General features: G+C 37.4%; 1 protein-coding gene across 1 annotated transcript in view; it reads right to left on the bottom strand.

Moving 5' to 3' along the window:
- Positions 1 to 25,715, bottom strand: part of Lrba (LPS responsive beige-like anchor protein) — a 540,702-nt gene that overhangs the window by 275,371 nt on the left and 239,616 nt on the right. The window lies entirely within an intron of this gene.

The following is a 25,715-nucleotide window of genomic DNA, read 5'->3' as shown; positions in this document are numbered from 1 at the left end:
AAATATTTTGTAGACACTATTATTTACATCTTGAATTACTTTAAAATATAGAGTTAAGGACAAATTCATGATTTAAAATACTATAATTGAATCATAAAAATATCCAAAAATACAATTTATTTTATACAATTATGTAGTAAATATTAATATAATAATTCATGAGTGTAAAAAAATTATGACAGAAAATAACTGTTCTGGAATAAAACACTATTTACCAATTGTCTTCAAAATATTACAGTTCTCGACCACGTCCCCTGGGTGGGGAGGCCTGGTGGCACTCAGAGGAAGGATAGCAAGTTACCAAGAAGAGACTCGATATTCTAAGAGCATATATAGGGGGAGGAGGTCTCCCTCAGTCACAGACATAGGGGAGGGGAGAAGGGGGGAAGTGGGAGGGAGGGAGGAATGGGAGGAAACAGGGGAAGGGCTAACAATCGAGATGTAATATGAATAAATTAATAAAAAAGACAAAAAAACCCCACAAAATATTACAGTTCTCGTGTTCTCTTTACATTCACATCTCATAACCAGATGATTTAGCATACTCTTAAGTAATATACGTAAGTTTGTTTGAAACTCTGTATTAGGGACTGAAAGGGAATTTCGAAGAATAAGGTATTTAGTGAAAAATGTTTCTCTTCTGCTTCAGCCTTCTTCTGAGTCAGCCTTTCAAGGTCCAATGCAAGGAAGAATATAGCAGTAAAGATTTTATGGCAGTATACTAAATTTTTATTATTTCATTGTGAAGAAATTAATGGGTTAATCTCTATTTCCATTTTCATCATTTTAAACTCTTTCTCTTGCTTTCATCAATCCCAGTCTGTCATAAATCAAAAGTATTCTTTTAATCCCAACAGTAGACAAAAATGATGCATTCTGCACTTAAACATCCTCAAGGAAAAAATTAACATTCTTTATCATTTCCCAACAGAGACAGTTAATACTCTAAGGGCACTTTAATAGAATCTTACTGCCATTGTAGAAAGTTTGATAGCACTCCTATTTCAATGTCTGAATTTTTCTTTCTTTCTTTTTTCTTTTTCCTTTTTTTTTTTTTTTTTTTTTTTTCCTGACAAAGATAAATGATTGCCATCAATCAAGATCCAATCGGGTATACAGAGAGTCAGGGAAACGCATCACTCTTTACTGGTTTTCCTGTTGTTTGAGCAGGCTTTGCTTCATATTATTTTATAAAATGATAAAAAAAAAAAAAAATCCAGCCATAAGATAGATCATTCACACCCACTATAAAATTAACTTTCATGAATAATGAGAGTTTTAAACATCAGATAATGTATATGTTATACCAAAGATATTACTGAGTTCATTTCTGGCTGGCGATTATGTAAATGATGCTATATGACCTTTCTCATTATAACAGGACATGCAAACCACACAGAATTCCATACATCATTTTAAATCAGGTCAGTTTAAAGAAGGGAAATAGCCATTTATAATGTTCCTAGTCAAGTGCTAAAGTTTGGAGTGAAAGACAGCCATTGCCTTGGATCATTTCCCTCTTTAACCTGTTACTTTTACAGAAAACACCAGAGAGCAGGAAAACCTACTTGCTCAAAAACAACCACTTCATTTTTTTGTATATCTTTTTCAACTATAGATAAAATTGTTTTGTAAATTTGAATGAAACTAAATTTTTAATGAAAAAAGGTAATGTTACATTTTACTAGCCATTCCACAAATATTCTAATAGTTAAAAAAAAAAAAAAAAAAAAAAAAAAAAAAAAAAAAGCCCATGTAATGGGAGTGAAGGGAAGGATCCCAACACATTTCTTTAGCCCCCTAGGCTTTACTGCTAAATTACTGGGGATTTTAAACTTGACTTAAAATGACTTATCAGCACAAAATAATTGTTTAACAGGTATATAAAATACAAATGTCAAAACCAGTTACTTTCCATCAAATTCCCAGCCAGAATGTAGGCATTATCTCTGATCCTTCCCTCTTCTTAACCTTGACACAAACCTAGTCCCAGACCCCAAATGTGCTTCTTCTCGAACAACTTCTGCCTGTGCCCACGTCCACAGACCAACCACGTCTTTTATACAGGCTACTGCTACTTGGAACTTTTTAGTGGTTCCATTATTGGCAGTATTTTTCATCCTCAAATTTATAATAAAAAGATCTTCATATGTTATCTTTTAAAACACAATCTGTGGATATCAAAAGCTTATTTCAAATACCTCACTAGCCCTCCATCTCTTACAACAGAAGCAATTTCCAAAGAGCGATGTGTGACCCCAGGGACCTTTAAGACAACCCATCTAGGTGCTGGAATAATACCAACTTTTTCAACTATCTAATGAAATCTGTTTTTACTACCAGTAGATTCTACTTATATTAAAAACTTATATTAAATAAAAAAATAAAATTTCCATTCTTATCTTGTTCATGTTGCCACGCTGCTGTGATTATTCACTCTGCCGAACTCTTTCACTTTATCTATCTGACACGCGATGCCACTTGCCTGCTCTTTCCTTCATACTGCGGCTCCCTCTTATATACATTCAAGTTTTTAGTCCTATTACCATATATGAATTTGTTAAATTATTTAGATAGCCAGTTACCTTGTTCCATTTTAATTTGAAATAAGTCTCATATTGGGAGAAAAGTCGCATATCTAACCTGATTTCCAACAAACCCAAATATGTAATGTGTGTTTCCTGTTAATTAAGGAGTTTGTCTTGTCCACTTCAACCTAACGGGAAGCATTAGGAAGCTGAAATGGACACACCACTATGATCTGCTTTGCAACTGCCACTCAAGCTGCAACAACTACCAAGGAATATTTATATAAAAATATGCAGCTCAAGTTCATGCCTGACATTAAGTTATCTTCTTACTCCACCTCAGTCTGGAAGGATTCCTTTGCTATTAAGTTTTAAGTCCTTGTCATTTTGGAGGACTGTAAAGCCAAGTCTTAGACTGTCCCTTGATTTGGGTTTATCTGGTATCTTTACATGACTCAACTCAGGTCAGATGTTTGGGGCTGGGTTGGAAGAGTGAGGCCAGAATTTTCTCAGGGGTGACGTCACAATGCTCGGGGCTCAATTTGCCTGGTTGCCAGTGCTCACTTAGATCGTTCCTCCACATAGTGCCTACCAAGGTCCTTTGCAGTAAGTGGCTCCACTTCTCTTCATACTTAGGATAGTTTAGAAGGGCCTTTGAGCTTTCTCTTACCTTTCTCCAACTTCCGATTTGTTCATTTATATATAGGGATACGGTTGTCTATTTTAGTTAGCATCTTATCATTTACTGTCACATATTTCGATGTCCAAATGCCCACTGACATGGGCAGCAGGACTTCTTTCGGACACCACTCCCTTCTTATCAATCTTGACCCCTCCCAAGCATTCCTCAGCTGCAAGGTGCTCCCTTGACAGCTTTCCTGCCGGAGCTCTGATGCACTGTTGCTCCACAGCATCCTGAAGGGAAGGTCTCATCTCAAAAGCTTTATCAGAATTCTAGATATGACACTGCTAGACGGATGCTACCGCTGTAAGCCTCAGTGAACAAAACTACAAAATAAATGAGTGTATTCATATACAGAGTTTTATGTTTATCTGTACATTCAACTATTTATTAGGTATCATTATATGTTGAAAAACAACCCCACAGGATTCCTTCCAGTTTTCTGTTTTGTTATTTATCATCCCCAATAATTAAAGAGCAATTTGACTCTCATTCATAATCTACTCACTTATTTGACCTACCTTTGCAAATGTGACCAAAGTCCCATCAGAGCACCCTCTTCTATGCCACAGCCAGACGGCCTGTCCTGGGCTCATCATCTCTTGCTGAGCCTTCTCCATGAGTGTTTTCTAAATATTGCTCATGCTCTAATATTCAAGGCCAGGCCTCCCTCCTCTGCCCACGAAGGCCTGTAACTACAGTAGATACAGACAGGCCTTGCCACTGTGTACACACACTTCTCCAGCCCATTCTTGCTTCAGCATCAACCAACTGACAAGAAAAGAAAGAAAGAAAGAAACAAACAAACAAAGAAGCCTACACTCTGTTCAGACTGACATGCTATATCCTCCGTGTGTTACACCTTCTCTCTGCCCTTAGTTAGCCACCTTGGGCTCCAACACCACAGGCTGACCCCATATCTCTGCATGTCTCCTCGTCTACTTAGGTGAGAAGACCCTGCTTATATATCTTGGTGTGAATACCTAACATCTCTCAGCCCATCTAATGCATGTTGGACAAGATGCAAATGAGCAGGGTGGAAGGAAGCAGGGGGCAGTGGAAATGCTAGTGTGTGCAGTAGGCTACCTTACGATCTGGCGGGCTGGTATGAACTTATCTATTAGTACAGTCATCACTGTAACTTGGCGTACGGCCCTACCAGAACTCAAAAAGGGCTCTTCAGTCTGACATCAGTTTCTAGTCTTCAGTCAAGTCTCAGATGTATACCACTCTTGGTTTTGTTTGCTCTTTTGCTACTGATTCCACATACACGAAATCAAGTAGTACACAGAATTTTCTGTCTGGATTCTTTTTGCTTAACATGGTTTTTATGGCTCATCCAAGTTGCTGTATATTGGACAGTTTTTTTTCTGTGTTGTTCAGTAGTTTCTCATTCTGTGGAAACATATATTTATTTGGTTTATGAGTTCTCTAGCTGATAAGCAATAGGATTGGTTCCAGCCTGTGACTACTAGAAATACTGTTAGTGTAAACTAATTCACATGAGACAGTGTAGATGTGTGCTTTCATGAGTTTTAGGATTAGGATTGTGGATTGCATGGGATATGCTTAAAGGTGTCTCTCTCTCTCTCTCTCTCTCTCTCTCTCTCTCTCTCTCTCTCTCTCTCTCTCTCTCTCTCTCTCTCTCTCTCTCTGCCTGTATGTGTGTGTGTGTGTGTGTGTGTGTCTGTCTGTCTGTCTTTCTCTCTTCTCCCTCTTTCCCATTTCATGCTAGACTGACCTCCAACTTATAATTATTCTGCCTAGCAATGTGTGAAGACACAGTCCCTGTACATGCTGTCACTGGACAACATCAGCTCCTTGGTATATACTGTAGGCATGGATGCTGTTCAGTTTTAACTTCCACTTTTCTAATAATTACTTATGATGAGAATGTTTTCTTGAGCTATTATACACACGTTTGACAGAATTTTTTCTTTACATCTTTTTTGTCACTTATATTAATTGTCTTATGCTGATTTCTTTTTCCTATGCTACCTTGTAAAGATTCTTCATTTCAAATTCAAGTCCTTCATTGGACATACAATTTATAAGTGTTTTTATTCCAGCACATGTTTTTTCTTTCATTTTCATTTTACTAGATATGTTCTTATTAAAAAGCTTTAACATTTCATGTTGTCAGTGAGATATAAAAATAGACAATATCATTGAGTTGACTTTTACAACAGACAGCATAAAAATGGCTACTCTGCATTTCTACCTACTCATTGTAATAGCCCCTTTCCTGTAATTTGCTCTAACTAAGTAGAAATGGCAATACCAAGAGGCTATCACATCCAGATTAGGTTACACAGATTTTGGCTTCCATCTCGCTAGTTGCTGATGCTGTCTCTTCTAGGCATTTTAAAGCCAGATGCCACTATGTTGGAGAGCTTGTGAACACAAAGAGCTAAGGCCCTTAATCAAAGAGAGCCGCCAAGGACTGAATTCCACATAACTACATAATTAAGCATGCAAAGGAACTGTCTCCAGTTGAACCCTCAACATGAGATCCCTCTCTGGTGACACTTTAGCTATTTATCAAAATAGGGTGACCAGATACCTAAACCACAACGGCAGTCTTTATCCACCAAGCTATGAAAGAATACATGCTGTCTTACAATATTTAGCTTTGGAATGATTTTAAATCAATAGGTCACTGGTAACATTCTAATAACTTTGTTTTCCATATATTCTCAAGGATCAGCTTAACATTTTCTACAAAAAAAAAAAAAAAAAAACTACTAGAACTTTGAAGAGTGAATACAATGAATCGGCAGATCAGTTTAAAAATATTAACATCCTTTAAATTTAATATTTATTAACCTCTCAATGCCTCCCATTTTCTCTTTAATTTTTTAAAAATTATTTATTATTTATGTACATAGGTGTGAGGGTGTTGGATCCCCTGGAACTAGAATTACAGACAGTTATGAGCTGCCATGTGGGTACTGGGAATTGAACCCGGGTCCTCTGGAAGAACAGCTAGTGCTCTTAACCGCTGAGCCATCTCTCCAGCCCCATTTCTCTTTAATTTTTATTAGTAATGTTTTGTAATTTTATACCAGCATTATGTTTATTGATTTTCTTTAGCCCAAAACTATTTTATTCTGTCATTATAGGGAAGGTTACTTTGATAATTTCATTTTATAATGTTTATTGCTAGTAAATGGAAATACAGCTTCAGTTTTGCATAATAACCTTACATTTTCTGATGCTGCAAATCTGCATTTTGTGTCTGCCAACTCAGATTTTTAAAAATCTTAGGATTTCTTCATTCAAGAACATATTGTTTGAACACTGAGCTCCAGCTCAGACAGAGGTAGACTGCTCACCTAGCATGTATAAGATTTTTGGTTCACTCCCATTGACATAAGAGAGTACTATTTTAACGCCTGGCAAGCCTAGCATCACGACTCACACTTTTTACTCTAGTATTTGGGAGCTTAACATAAGAGCATTATAAGTTTGAAATCAGCTCATCTCAAAAGAAAAACAAAATACCCATAAAAAATAAATAAAATGAATAAATGAAAGAAAAAACCACATTAGCTGCAAATAAGTTGAGTTTTTATTTTCTTCCCCTGTATTTACTTATGTCTTAAATAAGTAAATAAGTTAAATAAATAAATGAAAGAAAAAGCATAGTATCTGTAAACAGATCAAGTTTTACTTTCTTCCCTTATAGTTATTTATGCCTTAAATTTCTTTATCTTATTTTTTCTGTTTCGCATTTACAAATGTATTTACGTGTAGAAAGGCTTCGTGTATATGTGTGTGTGTGTGTGTGTGTGTGTGTGTGTGCGCGCGCGCGCACGCGCACCGGCAACAGGCACATGCTTAGTGCGCTTGGAGGCCAGAGGAGCTGTCAGATCCCCAGAGACTAGAGTTACAGACAGTTGTGAGCCACCACGTGAGTGCTGGCAATCCAGGTCCTCCGAAAGACAACTCGGCTCTCTTAAAAACAAACTTTCCAACTCCTGCTTGTCTTGGTTTGTTGCAATGCAAAACACCTGCAGGATGGAATTAATGAAAGGACTGGCTAAGGACAAATTTGATTTTCTTATGTTTAAAGTTTTTCATACTTATATTTTGTTGGTTTGAGAAAGAACCCTTCTATTTCTAATTTTTTGATAATTTTTGTGAAGAGATTTTTTTATCAATTGTATTTTCAGTATCAAGGTGGTCATACAGTTCTCCATTTTTAAAGATTGGCATACTATATTAACTATTTACTTTAGGACAAGTGTTTTACAATGTTGCCTGGATTACTCCCCAACTTGTGCACTGATAAGTTTCTACCGTGATCTTTTCTAGAATCTGTGACTATAGCTGTGCGTGCCACTACTTACACCTTTTCCATTAACTGTTTTTTTTTAATGTCAAACTAACCTTGAATTCCCAATGTAAACTCCATTTGTTAACAGCATAACCATTTTTAGTTTGAATAATGATTTTACTAGCTATTTTATTTTGTGTGCTGATATTTTGTTTTGCACCGTGTTTATGGGAAACTTCATTCACTTTTACCGAGGAGCTAGTTTTTCATGGCGATAAAGCTGAATGTGATGGTTTAAATGGGCAATGTAACCCAACTTAGATTCACCTGGGGACAGTGTCTAAATTGGGGAGTCTCTAAACTAGTTTGGCCTGTGGGGTTGTCTGTGAGGGACTGTCTTCATTACACTAACTGATGTGGGCCTAAAAAGTCACTATCAGAGGAGGGACCCAGATGATGACAAACATGCAAGCCTTTACCCTTTTCCTACACTTTACTGTAGATGTGATGTCACCGTCTGTCAAGCCCCTGCTGCTGTGCAGTCCCTGAACTAATGCACTGGAACCTCGAGCTGAGAGCTAAAATAAACTCTTTCCACCCAGGTTCTCTTTATCAGAGCATTTTTATTACCCCCAACAGGAAATGAAGCTAATATACTAATGTTCGGAGAGTCCGTAAGAGGACGCAGGGGAATACAGACTTTTTTGAGTTAATTTTGTATCCAGCCAATTTGCTGAAAGTGTTTATCAGCTTTAGGAGTTCTCTGGTGGAGTTTTGAGGGTCACTTATGTACACTATCATATCATCTGCAAAGAGGGATAATTTGACTTCCTCCTTTCCCATTTGGATACCCTTGATCTCCTTTTGTTGTCTTATTGCTCTGGCTAGAACTTCGAGTACTATATTGAAGAGATATGGAGAGAGTGGGCAGCCTTGCCTTGTTCCCGATTTTAGAGGAATTTCCTTGAGTATCTCACCATTTACTTTGATTTTGGCTATTGGCTTGCTGTATATAGCCTTTATTATGTTGAGGAAAGTGCCTTGTATCCCCAATCTCTCTAAAACTTTAAACATGAATGGGTGTTGAATTTTATCAAATGCTTTCTCTGCATCCAAGAAGATGATCATGTGGTTTTTTATTTTCAGTTTGTTTATATGGTGGATTACATTGATGGATTTCCGTATATTAAACCATCCCTGCATGCCTGGAATGAAGCCTATTCCCAGATCTAGCCAATGGTCAGAATATTCTCCACAGTTGAGTGGAGAGTGTGATACGACTTTCTCACGTACTCTGGTGCCTCACATTTGACCATGTCCGCTGGAGGGGGAGACCTGGTGGCACTCAGAGGAAGGACAGCAAGTAGCCAAGAAGAGACTTGATACCCTATGAGAATATACAGGGGGACGTAATCCCCCTCAGGAACAGTCATAGGGGAGGGGAATAATGGGAAAATGGGGGGGGGGGGAGGAATGGGAGGATACAAGGGATGGGATAAACATTGAGATGTAACAAGAATAAATTAATAAAAAAAAAAAAGAAAAGAAAAAAAAAAGACGCAGGGGAGAAGCAGGGGAACATATCTAAAATTCTGTATCCTTTGCACCACAGCAGGGGTTCTTTTTTTTTTTTTTCCAAATTGATTCACCCAAGTGGGAAAGAGGGGGAGGAAGAGCGGGGGAGCTGCCTCTGACATGAACTCTGGGGCATGATTTGATCACTGTCCTCTTGGCAGGGAGGCCCTGTGAGAACACAGAGGAAGGGGATGCAGGCTGTCCAGATAAGACCTGATAGGCTGTGGTCAGATGGTGGGAGAGGAGGTCCCCACCTGTCAGAGGTCTAGGGGAGGGGAATAGGGCAGAAGAGGGAGGGAGGGAGGGTGGGAACAGGAAGATAAGAGCAAGGGGATTACAATCTGGATGTAATGTGAATAAATTATAATAAAATAAATAACATAAAAAATTAAATTTACTCACCCTATACCCCAAATCTAGGCTCCACTTTGTCTCCTCCCGGTTCCATCCTCCCTCCCTCTTCTTCCCTCCCCTAGTCCTCAGATATGGGAAGCCCCCCTTCCCTCCCATCTGACCCCAGCCTGTCAAGTCTCATCAAGACTGCCTGCACCTTCTTCCTCTGTGGCCTGGCAAGGCCTCCTCTCCAAGGGGAAGTGACCAACAAGCAGGCAACAGAGTCCATGTCATAGACAGCCCCTGCTCCCCATATTAGAGGACCCACATGGAAACGGCACTGCCTATCGACTACATCTGAGCAGGGGGTCTAGGTGCTCTCCATGCATGGCCCTTGGTTAGTGCATGAGTCTCTGCACATGCCCTGAGCCCAGATTCGTTAGCTCTGTTGGTCTCCTTGTGGAGCTCCTGTTCCCGCTAGGTGTTTCTATCCCACAACTCTTCTATTAAGTCTCCCTGCACTTTGCCCAAAGTTTAGCTATGAGTCTCAGCATCTGATTCCACGCCCCGCTGGGCGGAGTCTTTCAAAGGACATCTATGGTAGGCTCCCGTCCTGTTGTCTCTTCAACTGCTTCCCGTGTCTGATCTGTTTGTCCTTCTGAATGAGAATTGAGCGTCCTCCCTAGGGCCCTCCTTGTTATTTACCTTCTTTAGGTCTGTGGATTGTAGAATGGTTATCCTGTGTTATGTGGCTAATATCCGCTTATAAGTGAGTATATATCATGACTGTCTTTCTGGGTCTGGGTTATCTCACTCAGGATATTTTCCAGCTCCATCTATTTGTCTGAAATTCTCATGATGCCTTTGTTTTTACTAGCTAGCAGTATTCCATTGTGTAAATGTACCACGGTTTCTTTATCCAATCTTCGTTTAAGGAATATCGAGGCTGTTTCCAGATGCTGACTACTACAAGCAGGACCGCTCTGCGTACAGCTGAGCAGGTGTCTTTGTTGTATGGTGGATCGTCTTTCCGGGACATGCCCAGGAGCGGTATAGCTGGGTCTTGTGGGAGCACTATTCCCGATTTTCTGACAAAGTGCTAGATTGTTTTCTAAAGTGGCTGTACAAGTTTGCACTCCCATCAGCAATGGAGGAGTGTTCCACTCGCTCTACATCCTCACTTGAGTTTTTGAACTTAACCATTCTGATGGGGTAAGAGGGAGTCATAACTAACTGAGCACTCTGGGACTCTACACAGGAGCACAGGCTGACACAAAGACCAGGGAACGGCACTACACTGTACCAGCAGGTCAGAAAAGGACCCTAGACATGTTAATAGCAGCCTCAGGTCCTGTATGACTTGACAATTTCTATATGTTATTAGTGAAAGCAGTAAGTAAGATTTGAATTTATACTCAAAGTATCTTTTTTTCTTCTCAAAACTCCAATAATTATATAGAGTAAGGCAAAAATGCAGGAGTCCCCACCAATTTATCCAGTGTTAACAGTTTCAGTTGTGTATGGTCAAGCACAATTTTAGAATATTTAATGAAAAATTGCTGAAATAACTTCTTGGGTTTTATGTGAATTTTACTGTATTGAGACAATAGTTCTCTTTTGTTGTATTTAACCACCACTGACCCTAATTTATACAGATGAAACTATGAAACACATATTGGAAGGCCATACTAGACATGGTTTCCTGACCATTTTTATGAAGTGTCTTCCAATCACTAATAGTACAGCTATTATACAAACTTATAGTGTACACTGCGCTTTACTACATGTGTATATGTAGAAAAATTATACATACTGTTCACAACTACCCATGTTTCTGATGACTACTGGGAGCACTGGAACGTACCATGAAAACAACAGAATGCCGTTTGTGGAAATAACTAGTTACTCTGGATGTTCATTTTCCTAATAGAATCTAAGCACTTTTGCCAACTTAAAAATAGGAGAATAAACTTAGAGGTAAAGCCACACTCTCCTATCGCCTTTCTTTTCCTTTGCAGGAAAGACTGTAAGAGTTCTGGCCTTTCAGTATTTGATTTCAAATGAAACTACAGGAGTTAGTTACAGTCATTTACTCTAATGTGACAAATACCATAGTCAATTTAAGTAAATTCTAATGGGGTATGAGGTCAAAAATGTAAGACTGCATAATTTATTAGGTCAAGCAAATCTTTTTGCAAGCAGAGTTAAATGAAACATTGGACTATTACTGACTTTCATGAGTAAAGGTTCATATTAGTGTTTATCTAATTATACAATAAATGGAATTTGCTAATGTAAACTTTATTTAGAAAGTATTTCTTGACACTGTAATGTTTAAAACTACTGAGTCAAATTTAATTCACAGACTATTATACTAAAACAAATTGCATTTACTGGGCTGTTACAAATAAAAAAATAAAACTGCTTCAGACATTTTGATTCGTGAAATATGCTAACCATAAAATATAAAATCTCATCTGCAGATCAAGACACCAACAAACAATTCAAAAGTACTATGACTATATTTATACATAAGTTCTCATGCATTCAAAATTGTGATTTATTATATGGTATTATGTGGTTTGGTTTGGTATTTCTATATATTATTTTCTCATAAAAAACCACTATGTAATTAGAGAAGTGTAAACTAGAAGGCCATCAGTGAATAGAAAAGTGTCAATAATGTGTTTATAACATAGTAATTTACATGAACTCTGGTGCCCCATATTTGACCACATCCCCTGGATGGGGAGGCCTGGTGACACTCAGAGGAAGGATAGCAGGCTACCAAGAAGAGACTTGATACCCTATGAGCATATACAGGGGGAGGAGGTCCCTCTCAGTCACAGTCATAGGGGAGGGGAGTAGGGGGAAAATGGGAGGGAGGAATGGGAGGATACAAGGGATGGGATAACAATTAAGATGTAATATGAATAAAGTAATAAAATATATTAAAAAATAGTAATTTACTTTTCCATAAATTAACATTATAGTTAAGATACTATACACTCTATTTCCTTAGTTTAACAAATATCAAATGAAAGAATGTGACTGCATAAAAAGGTAGGTGAAATACAGTCATATACACAAGACAAAAAAAAAAAAAAAAAAAAAAAGACTGAAAAAAATTCCCTTTAGCTTCCCATTGTATTATACATATAAAATGATATTATTTCAGTTGGATTCAATGAAACAAGAAACACAAACTTCAAAAATCAATGGGTTTTGTTTATTTGTTTGTTGTTGATTTTTAAGGCTGCAAGGTGGCTAAGCAGGAAAAGTACTTGCTCTTAGGTCTGATGACTGGATTAGATCCTTGGGACTCACAGAGTAGAATAAGGAAAATTCCACAAATATACAATAACATATGTATACCCTGCCACACACATGCATACAGCCACATCATTACATACAACATACATGCACATATTCGTACGTAAATGCATACATACACATGTACATACTCACACACAATTTTAAATAAGTTTTAAATCAATGATCTTTCAGTCATTAACTCAAACAGGAATTATACCCCTAAGATACAGCAGTTTGCACTGTAGGAGGTATTTTACACAGTAAAAGTCATTTACTATAATTATAAATAAATTCACTGTAAGATGATATATTTTCAAGCTAATGCACCTGTGAGTTGTACAAGGGACTATGTGTGTTATTTGTTCCAGACAAAAATTTGTTGGCAGAATTGTTTTTAAAAATAGGAAGGTCAGCTGTGATGGTTCACATCTTGAATTCCAGTGTTCCAGAGTCAAAGAAAGGCAGATGTCTATGAGTTCAAGGCCAGCCTGGTCTACATAATGAGTTCCAGGCCTACCAGGGATACATTGAGAGATCCTTCTCCCAAAAAAGTCAAGAGAAGAAACTGAAATATTATACAGGCTACCCACCATCACGTTTATCAACCAAGAATCTAAACAGTAACATTAACACATAACTATTCCACTCTGGGATATAGCATTTTTAAAACAAGACAAAATAGACCTGCCTTACATTGAAAATCCATCTTATAAAAACTCAGACTTTTAGAGAATTTCTCTATTTATTCCACACTTACATGCTCATGCCCACCATAGGTCAAATACACACATATACCAGTAAATAAAACAAAGAGACCACTATACAAAATAAATATATAATTAAAATTCCAACAAAAATATGAGGAAAATGTTAGCCTATGAATGTAGACAATGAGATGGTGACAGAGATGCAAGGGTGAGAAAAAAAGGATGACACAGAAAATATGACACACAGAAAAGCCTCGAGTGAAAACTGGATGGCAGGATATTTGGCATTTTGGTTAAAGTTCTAGGCCTTTTGTGTGAAGGTCAGAGCAAAGTGAAGCAGTACTGGTCTAGGTCACATCGTCCATGCTTTCGTACAGGTCAGATGCTTGAAGAATGAGGCAAATGCACCATCACTATGGAGCTAATCTGGCTTACATGAGAGACCTCGACTAAATTCATTTTTAAAGGAGTTTGGGTCCAATATAGAATATTATATGGCAATGTCAAGGGATAAAAATAGTACTGAGGAAACCAAGATACTAACACAGGATGTAATATATTTTGTTTTTATGGCTTGGGCTAAGTGGTTTTTTTTTTCTTAATTATAAATTTAAAGGCAAAAAAGGATATTTATTAACATGTAAAACTTAAAGTTATATTGGGACACTTTTTTTCCATAGCAATAGCAGGTTGCATCTTCTCACATTACCTAGACAAACCACAGTGATACAACAAGTGTTTGGGTGTCACAAATAGTGCCATGTTACCCTCTCTCGTGTTTACAGCTAGTTTGAACTCATTATACCAAAATAAGTTAAGGTACTGCAAAAAAGGATAGAGGGGTGTTTGCTTTCAGCAAAGCCTAGATTGTTTCATTTTAGAATTAAACTGATTCGTTTTCTTTGTTTCTGTCATGTTTTGTTTTGTTTTATCAGTAGAATGAGACCTGGTGTCTTGTTTCTGCTAGGCAGGCTCTCACTCACTGAACTACACACCTCAAAGCTGAGGATTTGTTCACTAATCCACTACGCAATTCTTCTAGCTGGGATGCAAAGAGCACACTCTATGTAAATATATACTGGAAGGCAAAGCATCCCTAAATTACTAAACAAAAGGAAGAGAGAAGAAAAACTGGAATGTTTAAAACAAATTATTAGGACTAGAGACACAGCCCAGCGAACATGTGTGAGGCCCTAAATCCAATTGTTGGTGTTAGAAAAATAAAAAATAAATAATCAAAGCATTATTTCATCAGAGTTTCTTTAACAGATGAAAATAATGCTTCAAAGTAAACTTCTGAGTTGACTATGTATTAACCATGCATGAAAAGTCATTTGTAGATGTTACACAAATTAAGCTGAATATATGAAGAGCCAAATGACTGTGTTCAGACAAAATGACTACGTTCTGTGAGACCTCCTGCTCAAGGGACAGGGACATGAGACGCAACAGATGTAACAGCAGGGAATGCCTCTGTCTCCATGGTTTCTCTTGGCTTTTTTGAGGGGTTGGGGGCTTGTTTTGTTTTTGTTTCTGTTTTCAAGGAAGGGTTTCTCTGTGGAGCCTTGGCTGTCCTAGACTTGCTTTGTAGACCAGGCTAGCCTCAAACTCCCAGAGATCTGATTGCCTCCTGGACTACTGGGATTATAGGTGTGCGCCACTGCGTCAGGCATTGTCTTGGCTTTTGATGGGATCATAGATGTTACCTTCACTGTTCAACAGTGGTTGGCTATTTAGGGATTAATGGTAAGTTTGCAGTTAATAAAAAAAAGCCTTTCTGAATAGATTTTAAGAACAATGGCAAGTCAAGTATCTGAGGGCCATTCTGCCTTACAGGCCCTGCTTGTGAGAGGGAAGTTTATCTGCTGAGAGAACCCATCATGGTAAAGTTTTAAGTTCAGCTGTTTGTTTCCTCACATCATCATGTTTCTTGAAGCAAATCTTTTCTCTTACTATAGTTACTAACTACTTTCCCCTTCCCCAAAACATTGAAATGTGATCATCAGTTTCTCTATGATACTGAAACAGTTTTAAAATAAAATTTTAAAAATCTTTTTTGGTGACCAAATCTAAGGCCCTTTCACTACACAAATCCTGCTTGAGATCCTTTTCTAGCCCTGGCCCTTTCTTAAAAACATCACCTTCCTACCACAGTCCGATCCAGACACTGTTCGCTCCTGAACACAGGAACATGACTTGCCCGCGCTCTCCGAATACTTCCCCATGTTACAGATGACAGTTACTGAAGCACAGCTCTTAACCCACTCATTGTTCAAAGTCTTGAAGCATGTTGACAGGGCAAGGGTAAATATCTTCTCCCCGCCATCTAAGATCCTAGCAGGCATGCTCATCTTATGTCCAACAATCTGCTCTCCTCACCACACACATCCCAGAAGGTTGGTTGTGTGCTCACTCTTCATGCTCTTGGCCTCTGGCTACGCTCTTTCGCTTACTGACGCCCGGACAGTGTATGATCATACCCTCAGCCAATCCCATCCTTAACGCTCCTAACCCATATAGATTTCACTGATGACTCACTTTTAAGCAATTGTTCGCCCTTGCTGAATTTCAGGAGCAACTTCTCCTTATCTTTTTTTACTTTACAGTTGAGTGCATTATATATTATTCATACATATTAGGTAGAGAATATAGAAATACAGTGAGGAAACTTAAACTAAAAATTATTTGTAAATATACTCTTTAAAAACAGCTGTAGTCAGTAAAGGGATATAATAAAGTATATAATAAACTGTACAGGCCCACTCCAGTATTACTATTCCAGAAAAGTACTGATAAGATGACAAAAAAATTTTTGAACCAAAATTAGTGAAACTCAATATAAAATAGAATTTACATGTCAAAGACTGAAATTATCTGCCATGATTGTGAGGACTACTTACCATGGTGTTGTACTTCATGACAGCAAAACACCAAGAAAAATACTCTACTTCTACTTACAATAAATAAAACTAATCAATGGTGTAATCCTTCCATAAGAATCATTGGAACTCTGGGAGAGAGCTAAAGAGAAAACATCATGCCTATTATTACTGAGACTAAATGGGATTAACTTATCCTCATGGGATAAAGTTATGAATTAAGTGATGCTCACAACACTAAGAAAATTTGTGGAGAGAGAATGCAAATAGCTCTCTAATTATCTACAGCCTATTAACAGGCAATCCTTATTACTTGCAATTAAAATCCTCTTAAATTTTATGGTAAAAGTTCATTGAAACGTTGAAAATTATATGCTAATTACTATACTGTAACGCACATGTTTAGTGTGTTCTTTTACTATGGGCTCAATAAATAAAAAATATCAAATCCTAGGTGATATACTGACTAAATAGTTTACTTAATGGAAAACATATGTGTTATAAAGTACCAAAGGCTCCTGCTATAATTTTCCAGAAATGGAGGTCTGAAATACACCAGGAACTAAACATTCTAAACAACCATATACGTAATTCTTTGTTCTATAAATAGAAGCTCCTTGGGAATCTAAATGAGGTTTATCTTAGCCATGCTTTCACAACAGTATTAATGAAACATCTAGCAATCAACACATATTTTTTAAATGAGTAAATAAATGATTTTCCTACTGGTGGGTTTCATTAGAGATAAATACTACGGTGTAAAGTGAAGGCCAACACATAAAAGCAGCATGAAATAACGCAGCACCCATGGGTGGTTCTTTTCTCTCAACTGAGGCCTCCTTTACTACCTGTCCACAAATGTTCATGGTCAAAGGTTTGGGAATCAGATAAGAAATTTTCACTTCTTATAGGCAAGATGGAGCAGAGACTGAGGGAATGGCAAACCAATGCCTAGACACTGATGCAGGGACTTACAGCCAAACAATAGGCTGAGCTCCAGAATCTTTAATCACTTTATAGCCTAATCTCCTCCCAGTCCTGCCCTCGTGCCCCGCCTCCCACTCCCCACCTCTCCTACTTCTCAGAGAAGAAGAGGCCCCAGAAGGGGTACTAGCCAGCCCTGACAACTCAAGTGGCACGGTGGCAGGACTAAATGCGCCCTACCCCACTGAGGCCTGACAAGGCAGCCCAGCTAGGGGACAGGGCTCCAATGGCAGGCAACAGGGTCAGAGACAGACAGCCTGGGTTGCCTGGTAGGGAGTGCTTTTTGAGTCCCTGTCAGATGTGGTCACTGGGGTTCCCAGGTACTCGGAGCTAGCAGAAGGGAATGGGAGGAACTAAAAAGGGTGGTACTAATGAAGTCCAAGGAGGGGGCAAAAGCCGAGACTGCCAAAGAAGCTCTGTGGAGTCCTGAGGGAAAGGAGGCAGAAATGCATTCAAGAATTGTTCTTCTAGAATTGTTTTCTTTAAAAACAAAACAAAGCAAAACAAAACAAAACTGAACCAAAGCCTAAAGATGCAGAAAATTCTTTTATAGAAATTATAGCCGAAAAAAATCCCAAATCTGGATGGGAAAATGCATGGCAAATCACATGTGGTAGATGGGTTTCATGATCAGGAAAGAAATTCTCTATGACGTATAATATTCATTAAGTCTAAAATACAGAGAAAGGAGCTCTTAAAAAAAAAAAAGAAGAAGAAGAAGAAGAAAACCAAAGCAAAACAAAAGACTGGATTAGAAAATAGGATCCATCCCTGTGCTTCATGCAATAAACACAACAACATCAAAGATAGAGATCACCTCAATGTAAAGGGATGGAAAAAAGATATTCCATGAAAAGGGACCCTAGAAGCAAGCTGGCATAGCCATTTTGGTAACTGGTAAAGTAGACTTCAACCCAAAACTTATCAAAAGAGAAAGGGAAACACTATACTCATCAAAGGAAAATTCTACCAAGAGGACATAGCAGTTCTTAATATCTATGCCCACAAGAGCACCCAAGTTCATAAAAGAAACAGTACTACAGTTTAAATCAAATATTGACCCTTCACAGTGGTGTTGGAAGACCTCAATACCCACTCTGGCCAATAGACAAGTCTTCCAGACAAAAATAAAAAGAGAAATGATGGAGCTAAACAGCGTCATACACCAAATGCCCCTAACAATTACAAAACATTTTACCCAAACACAAAGAATACACATCCTTCCCAGAAGCTCTTGAATCCTCCCAAATTGACCACATACCTGGACACAACTCAAGACTCAACTGATCAAGAAAAACTGAAGTAACATCCTGCTTCCTATCATGGACTAAAGCTGGGTATCAGCAACAACAGAAACAACCTATGGAAATTGAGCAACTCCCTTATGCATGAAAAATTAGTCAAAAATTAAGAAAAAGAACTTTAAAAACTTTTAGAATTGAGGAAAATGCAACAAACCCAAACTTAGGGGATACAATGAAGGTAGTTCTAGCAGGCAAGTTCATAGCACCAAGTAAGCACATGAAATGATCTCATATGACCAATTTAATGGCACAGCTAAAAGCTCTAGAAAGAAAGAAAGAAAAAAAAGAAAAGAAAGAAAGAAAGAAAGAAAGAAAAGAAAAGAAAGAAAACCTAAAAGAATTGGAAAGCAAGAAATAATCAAACTCAGAGCTAAAATCCATGAAACAGAAACATATAAAAATACATAAAAGAATCAGTGAAAAAAAGATTTGGTTCTTTGGGGGAAATCAGTAAGATTGCCAAGCACTTAGCTATGTTAACTAAAAGGACAGAGAAGAACCAAATTAACAAAATAGAGATTTTTTAAGAAGAGACTTAATAATAGAAACTAAGGAAATCTAAAGACTCATACAGCTATATTTTAAAAACCAATACATATCAAAGTTAAATCAAGATGAAATAAGCAATTTAAATAGACCCATCAACCTTAGTGAAATAGACAGAGTAAATTAAGTCTCTTGACAAAAAAAAAAACAAAAAACAAAGAACAAAAAACAAACAAACAAACAAAAAACATGGAACCAAGAAAGAAAAAGGCCAGTGGAAGACGGATTCAGCATTGAATTCTACAAGACTTTCCAAAAAGTATGAGCATCAATACTTCTCAAATTATTCCACAAAATAAAGGCAAAAGGAACATTGCCTAATTCTTTTGACAAAACAACATACTCAAATTACATAAAGACCTAATAAGGAAAGAGAATTGAGGGCCAGTTTCCTTTATGCATGAAGATGCAAAATTTTTTAATAAAATACTTGTAAACTTAATATAAGAACACATCAAAAAGATCATCCACCATGACCGGGCAGGCTTCATACCAAAGATGAATGAATTGTTCAGTATACATAAATCAATAAGTGTACTCTATCATACAAACAGACTGAAAGACAAAAACACATGATCTTCTCATTAGATTCAGAACAGGCCTTTGACAATGGTTAACGTATTCATGATACAGGTCCTGGGAAGATTAGGGATACAAGGGACATGCCTCAACATAGTAAAGGCTACTTTCAGCAAGAGCACAGTCAGCATCAACTGAAGGAGAGAGAAATTCAAAACATTTCCACTGAAGTCTAGAACAAGGTATAAGGTTATCCACTCTCTCTATACCTTCATGGAGGCCACGTAGGTCCCATAGAAACCTCCAAACAACTCAGGCTATTGCCAAGGCTATGGGTTGCTCTCCAGAAACTGACTAAGAGACCCTACTGCTGAAGACTACTCCTATGCAACTTACTGAGGTGGAAAAGCCAAGCTGATGCCTATTTCGCGTCCTCACACCTATTGAGCAGTGCTCAGGGTACAAACCATTCTGTCTACAAAGGTAACATCCCGTAAGGAAATGATGGTGAGGAAACAATGTTTAAAGATCAAGTAAATATATGACAGAAGTGCATTAAGTCAGGTGGAAGAAACACAATGTTGTGTCGCTTATCAGGAATCCTGTTCCAATAACCTCCATCATTTCAACTAAACAACACTAGCTGACAATATTATTCCCCCCCCCCCATTATATTGCTCCATCTCTCAAGCAGAACAGTGGTATTTGGTTTTCCCCTGGGTTTCTGCTACTTATCATTGTTAAAAATTAATGGCAGATAGGTCCTATGCCCTAGGGGGAACGACTACTATTACTCCGCTAAATGAACATAATAGTATCCCTCTGCTATTATGTTTGTAGCCATAGAGCGGTACATATACCAAACCGCATTGAGAAGTTTCTTTTCTCAGTAGACGGCAATTAACGCAAAGACCTACAATTAAGTCAATGTGAAGAGAATGAGAGACTGTGAGCTCTGAGCTCAGGAATCATCTAGAAGAGGAGCTGGGAAGAGTGCAGGAGCTGGAGGCAGTGGATGACTAGAGTGAAGCAAGGTTCCCCAGACACAGAGCAGTTGCACGTGTGAGCTGCATGGCATCAAGCCATTCACAATCCCAGCATGGGAGAATGAGGTGGTCATGGAGTCCCACCTGTAGCTGGGGAGCTATACACAACTGGTGCCTATTGGAGAAAGGGTTAGTTTTCTTTAGGGATTCGGGCCCCAGGAGGCTACGCACGCTCCAGTAGACTGTTCTTACACACATGCACATGTATGCAGGAGGCAATATGTGAGTTCAGTGGGATAAAAAAAAAAAAAAAAACTACATGAAATTGGGAAAGAAGAGTGATGGGAGGACAAAGGCGAAACTGAAGGGAAAGAAGTGGGCAGTGGACTTGATCAAAGCACATATATGCATGCGCAAAGTTGTCAAACAATACAAAATGAACTTTTAAAGAAAAAATACCTAACAGCACTTATTCAGACAAACTCTCCTTTAGAGCAGAAGGTATCTGAATATACTAAGTCCCGGTGACTAGTTAGTGTGCATGGGAATGTTATACTAAAGTACAAGAGCCAAGAAGGTAGCGACCTTGTTGTACTTTACTTGCTATTAGGTACCCAATGTTTGAAACAGTGTTGCAAACACTACAGTGACAATTACTACAAGAACCAACTAGGTATACAAATAGGTACCATACATTACACACTTTGGAAAAACTAGGAGTGGAAATAGTTGAGGAATTGGTAATTTACTAGAATATATTAAATATACAAAAAGCAAAATATGTATCACATAAGCCTAATGAATGAATGGTGCCCGCTACAGAGCTGTAGGAGCTCACTGGATGCAATGTCCAATCACTCCAGCTTGCAATAAAAAGTACGACCGAGGGAGAACCAGATAAGGAACTATGCTCAGACAGAAAAGCATTAAGGAGTAAGCAAAATCAAGAAATATAGGCAACAATCCAGATGGCACATTCTACATGTAGGAGAAAAGATTGTTTGCTTTTAAGAGGAAGGTGATTTTAAATTTAAACTGTACTTTTAAGGAAAATGCAATGTAAATTTATTCAATATGTAAAAGCCAAAATTAGTAATTATGAACAAAACAAACACTAGCATTCTATAGCACAAGGAGAGGAATAAGTCACAATAATTCATTATAAATTTTATGAGTAATAGAAAGCATCAAGCTCCTATAACAGGAAAATAGAAACGTTTGTTCACTCAGTTTGATCGCATGCACTGCAAACATGTTGAAATATCATTACTACACGTAACAAACACTACACATATAAGACTGTTACCTGGTAATCAAAGTAATTTTCTGAAGTTTTAGGAGCTAGAAATACTAATTGTATTGATGTGATAATAAAATCTGTAAACATATTAAAGTATATTATTTACCATGAACATGTACAATTAAAACAATGATTAAAAATTTTAATTTCTACATCATATACAAAAATACATCAATTTAGTAATAGTGACCTATACTAATACCAAAAGTATTAATTACATGTATTAGTATATGTCAAGTACATGTAGCATATGCCATTAATTACATGTATAATGTTAAGCGCTGTGTTTATATATAGCGTTAAAAACCATCAATGCTCTTAGTTTTTATGAAAAAATACCTTGGAGTATAGAGGAAAAGTTAAGCTCTCAATGAACAAGGGTTAAAGATGAAACCTTTTGTCCTTATATCATTTCTGATATGTGAATCTATTTAACTTGATGTATTTAAGTAAAGAGTTCATAAATGAATCCATGCTGTTTTCTCTGAAAACTAAGGTTATTTTTACTTTATAAAGAAATTAAACATTGTAAGTATCAAAGAAAGGCAAAGTATCTATAAGTTCCATTTCCCTTAAACATTAAAAATTCATGCATTTACACTAATGGAGAAATAAGCGACATGGGTTTGTGTGTCATCTGTCAGGGACACTCAACATTTTACATACATGTAACAGTTTGCTTATTTAAAAGTTATTCTCTTCATATTTTTAATGTGCTTTTCTCTTACATCTAATGTTTTATGTGCCATTATTTTGCTTTTACTGCAAAAGAAAGATCTGGCTCCCAAAGATAAAAGAGATTTTTGGTAAATGGTGAAGCTAAAGAAATAAATGACCCACTTGGCTAGTGTGTAATTACACTGCCCGAGATTGTAACAATCTATCACAACCAGGAGGATGACACCATGCTAAGGGTGAGTCAAAGGAGATAGCCTTTGACTAACCACGAGGCCCTGACGATCGATACGCCACAGATATTGTGCTCTCAAAAACAATTGAATTCTAAAAAAGTTTGAAAATAGATTCCCTTCTTCTTCTGATACTGATCAGAGACCCATCTTGACCTTATTCTAGAAGAGCAATACTTCCTAAAACGGGCATATGAAGTGCATATATCCTTCCTGTCTCTGATTTCCTCTGTGAAATGGATACTTATTAAAATGACAGCACTACAAGCAAGAGCTTGCTGAAATCCTTGTAGCATTTTAATTTAAAAAAAAATCCTAGTTAGTACGCAAACAATTATCATAACATCTCACAAAAGAAGATATTTCAAAGCCTGAAAAATCTGACAGAAAAATTGAATTTTGCATATAAGGATTGCAGTGTATATCTTGAACTAGACAGTTACTAAGTGATTTCACTATGTAAAAGCTAAACAAAAGACCCTCAAAAATGAAAATAAGTAGCTTTTCAGTACATAAGATATTTTATACAATGACTTGACAGAACAATCACATTATAACTGTCTTCATGATTTCTATCATAATGTATTTTAAGTCCTTGAACTCATGCTGACTTTTATTACCAAATACTTGTAATAAAATTCATCAACTTTTATCAAAACTTACAGTTTTTCCCTTTTGTTTTCCAGTATTAAAAAAAAAAAAGCACTAACATTAGCTGCAACTTAGAAACAAATAAGAAAATAGCCTAAAACATACATAAAAATCTTAAAAGAAACAAAAAGGTAATTCAGTAAAAATCAAACCGAAACCCAACCTTAATTCCAGTATTTATCTTTTCATAAAAGCCCAAGTATAGCAAATTAATATGATACATGAAAACTATAATTATAATTAAACTTTTAGGAAGCTCAGCATTTTGTGGCAGCAGCCTATTATCTCCTGTTGACAGAGATGACAGTAAACATGAAAGTACTGGTTCAATAAAAGCAAAGGGCTAGTCACATGTCAGTATGAAAAGGAACAGTGCATGAAGCCAAGAATATTGCTTCAGTTTCAGAGTGCTGGGGTCTTCTCCCTAAGAATACAAAACAATGCACAGAATAAGGAACATAAAACCCCAAATAAGTAAAACACTAGGGATGCAGTGCAGGTAACACGTGTGTGTGTGTGTGTGTGTGTGTGTGTGTGTGTGTGTGTGTGTGTGTGTGTGTGTGTGTTTGCCTGCATCTGTGGTTCTATATTCAACTACACAGACAGTTGAAAATTATTGGTTTAGTATAGATCTGATGGCAACAGTGAAGAAAGCGTCAAAGAGGAAGGCAGAAAGAAGTATACAGGGTTGGTGAGATGGCTCAGTAGGTAAAATGTTTGCTGAACAAACATTAAAAACCCAAGTCTGATACCACGCACCCACATAAAAAAGCTCTTTCAGACAGCGTATGCCTCTCATACAGGTGTTTAGAGGGTAAAGACAAAAAGCTATCAGAGCTTGCTGGCTAGCCAGCATGGCCAGAGTAAACACCCAGTTCAATAAAAATCCATCTCTCAAATTAAAAAAAAAATAATAAAAGTGGTAAGCAATTAAAGAAGTCACCTATTGTCTACGTCTGGAGTCTACACATACAGGCATGCATTCACATGCATACAAACATAAAAGAAACAAGCATATTAAGAAAACATAAATACTATTCATAAAAATATGATTACTTCACTTCAAACATTCAAAGGATAAAGAGGGTTGGAGCAGGAGAAAGCCCTCTCCAACTTTAAAAACTGTCAAATGAACTAGTTTAACCAATTCTTCCATTAAAACGCAATATAAATAAACTTTAAACAAATTTATTCAATTGTTCATATTTGTACCTAGATTATTCAGGGAAATATAAGCTAACTAAAATAAGTTCAGGCAAATTTAATAGACATCATGATTTTCTACAGAAAATAAATTTTTAGAGAAGAAATGGGTATCGGTTGTGCATTTTTAATTCTCAAGGAGACTTTGAAGGAGTCGACTCTAAAAGTGCAAGTACATGTAAGAGCAGACTCCATGTCAAACCAAGCAAGCAGTAGCAGGCATGTGGATGACATCAACTCCATAATGACTGACCCATCAGAACATGGCTGGTCAACAAAGGCCAAATAAAGGCAATAGAAATATTTAAACAACAATAAATCTCACTAGTGAGTAGAGAGTTCATTTCAGTATTCCCAAACAAACTTAGGACACACTTCATCCTAGTAGGAAAAAAATTTTAAAGTAGAAAATGTAAAAGTCACAAGAGGAAATATCCATAGAAGCTCCCAGCTCTGCTCTTTCCCTCACTCAGTGTCACAAATGAAAGATCCAGTTGCAAATGTCAGATAGTGACCCAGGACAAGGAATATAGAAATAAGTTATACTTATGTGTTCCATGACCACCTTAAAGTATGTGAGAAAAAAGAAACTACATACTTAATATATCCCAAATGCTGTGAGGACCTATAGAAACAGGAAATAACCTATTGAGTCATGTTTCTAAGGGGAAAAACAAAGATTGATGGGCTTATAGATGTTGTCACATTTCTGACAGTTTGAAAGAATTAGAATAAGCAGTTAAGGCAGAAGCACTAAATAGGCACACAGACACAGGCGTGCCTGTGGGCGGACGGACGGACGGACGGACACACACACACACACACACACACACACACACCAGAGTCATGGGTATAAGTTGCCTGTTATGGCTAAAGATACATAGAAGCTGACTGCAAAGCTGGTCAGTTAGAGTCGGCCTCCAAAATGCAGGCAGCACAGTACCTTTGAAATGAGCAGGGGTTTTCAATAGCTCCTAACAACGGTCCCTCCGAGGCTGAGATCCTCTCAGAAGTTG

Source organism: Acomys russatus, chromosome 15 (genome assembly GCF_903995435.1).
Source record: "Acomys russatus chromosome 15, mAcoRus1.1, whole genome shotgun sequence".
Lineage (NCBI taxonomy): Eukaryota > Metazoa > Chordata > Mammalia > Rodentia > Muridae > Acomys > Acomys russatus.
Note: the sequence above shows the minus strand (reverse complement) of the source record. Positions and strands in the feature narration are given on the sequence as shown.